At 42.4% G+C, this 4,787-nt stretch overlaps 1 pseudogene; it reads right to left on the bottom strand.

Moving 5' to 3' along the window:
• Positions 1 to 390: 390 nt before the first annotated feature.
• On the bottom strand, positions 391 to 824 carry LOC142430317 (immediate early response 3-interacting protein 1 pseudogene; annotated as a pseudogene).
• Between the last annotated feature and the right edge of the window lie 3,963 nt (positions 825 to 4,787).

Here is a 4,787-nt window from a genome sequence, read left to right as displayed (position 1 = left end):
AACCTTGTCTTACCCTGACACACACCAGATGGCCCACCTTTGTTTATTCCAGCACCTGGCATTCCAAGTAGATTTGTGTCTGCCTGCCCTGTGTGCTCTACACCCCCGCCCTTCCTTTTTTTTATCTCCCCTTTGAACTCCCTTGTTTGCCTCACCCTTTATAGAGAGACTTGTGTAGCAATAAACTCAAACCTTGACAAGAATCTGCTTGGTCTTGCTCCTCTCTCTCGCCCGTTTCTCTTTCAGGCTGGGTCTCCCTCGGAACCCCTCGAATAACTGAGTCCCGCTGGTCGAGGTACCTAAGGAGATTTTACTCAGCTCTCTATGGTTCTATGAGTCTAGAATTTGTATGACAGGTCTGACTTTATTGTTCTTTTATTTTTCAGATGAATAAGAACTCGTGTTTTATTGTCAGCTTTACATTTTTGTCAAGTGCAAGGTTGGCCAGCTACGACACTCTGTTTTCCAATAAGGACGAAGCAGTAGCTCCTGCTGACATGGCATCTCTTCCTCTGTCTCGATCGTCCTCGCTGGACTTCACCCGAACAGTAACAGTAATACGATTACAATTGAGTTTACTATTATCAATGGCACTCTCATCACGGTCCTTACAGATCGAATAATGTTCATTAGCTGAGATTTAATTCCTGGCTCCTCTCCGAATCCGCCAATTCCCTGGTCTGTTCCCCAGCCAATGTTCTTGAGGAAGCGCTCCTCGTGCAGCACGGCGATGGCGTTGACGCAGAGCAGGGCCGCCTGCAGCAGCGAGTACAGGGTGAAGGCCATGGCCGCCCGCAGCCACCCCAGACCCGCCGGCTTCCACGCCCGCATAAACGTAAAACCTTACTGTGTTTTCATATTTGAAAACTGAAGGTAAATACAATAGTAACATCACATTAAAAGTGGTGCTTGGTAAAGTAGAGGGGCAGCAAACAAGAATAAAACTATTTAGAGTGACAAAGGCTGAAGCAACGGGCTCAAATATTTGAACAATTATGAAGATGATAAAGGACAAGCCAGTGTTTCTTCCTGTGGTACACAGGGTCACTATAATTTAGAACTCACTTAATGACACCAAATAATAACAACTTCCATTGTACACTGGCTCTGAGTATAATAAATACTAAAATGTTAGAGTATTTTTTAAATAAGCATTAAAGTAATAATCATTGAGAACAGTTATTGAAAACATAGTCATGATTTGAAAATATATAACTGCAAGATTAATCAAGAGTTAAGGACAATATTGAACAACTGCAGATTTGCATGAGAACTTTATTTTTTATTTTCATGCACGAGAAAAGTTAATACACAATTTTACAACTGCAGAGAATGTGGGGTAAAAGCATTTAAAAATACACTCTACAATGGAATATATTATACTGGTGTTTTAGCAACACAGTAAAAAATTTGATGATTTCATGACTCTAATTAATTGAGGAGAATGATTACATCATACGCCATAACAGTTTATGGACAAATTTGTAGAAATGGGATGGATTGAGTTAGAGAGCACCTATCCCTGCCTTTGAGCTCATATTTCACCTTGACTGAGTGGAATTATTACCAGGGATGCAAAGATGTTTCAACATTAGAAAAAATATTAATGTAACCGACTACATAAACAGGAGAAAAATAAGAACACTCTGATCATGTTAATAGATGCAGAAAAGATATATGACAATATCCAACACCTATTCCTGATAAAAATACTCAATAATATGGAAATGGAAGGAAGAGACCTCAACACAACAAATATATTAAAGGAAACACTGTTGGTGAAGGACAATTAGATGACTGGATCTTCCTGGAAATCAGGCACTTATGTACACAGCAAGATTGCATCAAAAGAGTAATACAGAACCCACAGATTGGGGGGATACATTTTAGCAATGAGGAGATGGAGACAGAGGGGGAGGGGAAGAGGAGGAACAGAAGACAACTGTGGCATTTTCAGGAATCTCTAATCTAGATGCTCACCTGAGCATGCACCAGGGAAAAGGAATCTGGAGTCTGGGTGGTCTAGCATAGGGAGCAGAGCCTGAAATCAGTGTCTGAGGAGGAAGTTTTGTGAAGGGTCTTTCCATTGTGGCTCTTGAGTCTACAAGTCTTAGTTAGGCCTCTTCTTTGACTTGCGTGATTGGAGGAGTTCATGAGAAAGTCATGTTTCCAGGAGAGGCATGGTCAAATGGAGCAGATGGCATCAGGTGCTGTCAGGTATGTCTCTGTAGTCCATGCAATGGGAGTGTCTCTTGGGGATATTCACAGTTGGGAAGCCTGCTCTCCACCCACCACTTTCTGTCAGCTTGTCTTCCTGTCATGGCTTTTGTGTTGTTGTGTTTCAAATGCAGGCAGGATCACCCAAAATGAACAGGTTTCAGCAGGGCTTCCAGACTATGCAACTAAGAATGAATCAGTTGCCACTCCAGGTGCTGAAGCTCACCTCTTGGCCCCTCCCTCCCCATATCCTCCAGGTCACACCCCTTAGGACAGACTCCACCCCACCCCCTACCTAGATGATGCAATTTCCTGTTGAACCTACTTCCTTTGACTGAGAAGTTTCTGAGTGAGTTTCCCCCAAAGGGTAGGTGAGTCTCTATGTTTCTATGTGGATTCCATGCGTGGAGTTCCCTGCAGGGTGCTGTCCCAGCAGTGTCTTGGTTCCGGAGGACTTTACAATTCCTGCATCCTGTCGGCCCCAGTTACAGGATGCCTCAATCCCCTGGGACTTTTCCATTTAAATCCTTTCTGAGCTGGGTACAGGCCACAGAGCATTCATTCAATGCCTCCTTTATCCTGTCCAGAACCCCTCATGCACCCTCACCCCTCAAGCCAGAAAGGCCAGATTGGGGATAGGTTCTTGTCTAGTGTCTGTTCCCTCCATGTCAGGTGTCAGGCATGAGAGCAAGGGACCCCAGAGTTGCCTTTCCCGAAAGGAGAGGCCAGCCTTGCAGTCATTATGCCACCCCACTGATGACTGAGGTCTGTTTTAGAGCTAAACTTCCCAGCACCTTGCTTTGCAAAAGGGCGCCATAGCAGTCACAGCCCCAAACACGGGCAAAGTTTAAGTCCTCGCATAGAGTCAACTTCCACTGAGTGTGTTCTGTCCAGGAACCAAGGTTGTAGGTAATCTGGCCCTCAGGCAGAGGCCTTTGGATACTGGATTACTTTAACCTCTCCAGGCAGCCCAGGGAGGGACAGTCTCTCTTGGAGGTTTGCCTGTATGTGTGTCCTTGATGGAGGTCACCAAACAGTATAGGGGGTCTCCTAGTCAGGAACCATGTACTATCAGCCTTTCCCTGATTGCATTGGTCAGGAGACCCTGGACCCATCTTGTAAGCCCGCTATCTAAGGATGGAAGGGTCTGCCATTGAGATGTGTTCATTGATCACCAATCATGCTTTCGTGACATTTTCCTTTGCCCTGCCCCACTCCCACAACGTCTTTAATTCACATCTCAATTGTGAACCTGGGAAGCCATTTCCACCTCCTGTTGGTGGCTTCCCTCATCCAGATAGATGATTTGTTTGTGTCTTTACTTTGTCTTTGTCTCTTAAGATTTAACAAATATTCTCTTTAAACTATGCTTCCTTAATCATCTCTGCCCATCGTAAACTAGCTTGTGCTTGCTCTGTTTTAGACTGCAAAAGGGACTCCAATCGCAAATAAAATTTAAGGAGAACTTTCATTAATGATTAGAAATAATGCAGAGGAGGATTTAATCTATGGGGATACCCTTCATATGGACTTTAGGCATGCACTGCCATCCAAGGCCCTTTTCTAACTGGGGTGCTAAGACTTTAATCTCGAATACAGCTCCTGGGTTTTGTCTCTGCCGATGCTGTACCTTTCCACTTGGAGTGTGAAGAGCACCTCAGCTCAGAGACTGGTTGTGTTAATAGCTCATCTCTCTATCACTGCGCTCTTCCACCAGGGCCACCACCCCCTTATCTTCCCTCGTGACTCATAGTGCATTGCTGGCCGAGATTTAATGTCCACTCATTTTATTAATAGGGAAATTTGGTTTCCTTTATTATCCTTTTGATTTGCAGATTCCAGCAAATATTTTATTTGTTTTCAGGTCCTTTTGTGTATCAATCTGGAGAAAGAATAGATTTTCTTCAACTGTAAAGAGTTTCAGTTTTGAAAATCCAGAGAGCAGCTCTACACTGCCCTATAAGATCACTATGAGTCAGAATTGACTCGATGGCAGTGAGTTTTGGTTTTGTACATTAATATTATCTTTTAGTGACACATGCCTTCTAGGTAAGCACTTTTTTGGTTTTTTGAGTTATTTCCACAGTGACATAATATTTAAAGTGTTCATTTATCAGTTATCCTAGTGGGTATAGACAATGTTTCATAGAACCCAATTCTAATTATGTAAATTCATTGAATCCTTTTGATTGATTTATTTCATTTGTTAACTGTTTCTTCTTCAATGTGTTTGATTTGACTGTGTAAGAACTGTGTCCTAATGTTAGCTCCTCATTTTAAAAAATTGTGTCACAATGATTCCTAATACAAGGTAACTTTCAGATATATAATTCTTTTTTTTTTCTCCCTTCACCAGCTTTTCTGTTCTCTCTATAATTCTTATATTTAGTAAGATGTCATCTTATTTAAAATAAAGTTACCATTCTCTATCTCCCAGTGCATGGAAATACTTTATTGTTTGAACCCTTTATCCAAGTATTCTTGATAAAAGGCTTGTTTTATTGACTGCTTTATTGTTCTCAGGTGCACTCTGGTGCACTCTGTGATGCCATAGGACCTTAAACTCTTTC

This window comes from Tenrec ecaudatus, chromosome 17, assembly GCF_050624435.1.
Source record: "Tenrec ecaudatus isolate mTenEca1 chromosome 17, mTenEca1.hap1, whole genome shotgun sequence".
Classification (NCBI taxonomy): Eukaryota; Metazoa; Chordata; class Mammalia; order Afrosoricida; family Tenrecidae; genus Tenrec; species Tenrec ecaudatus.
Note: the sequence above shows the minus strand (reverse complement) of the source record. Positions and strands in the feature narration are given on the sequence as shown.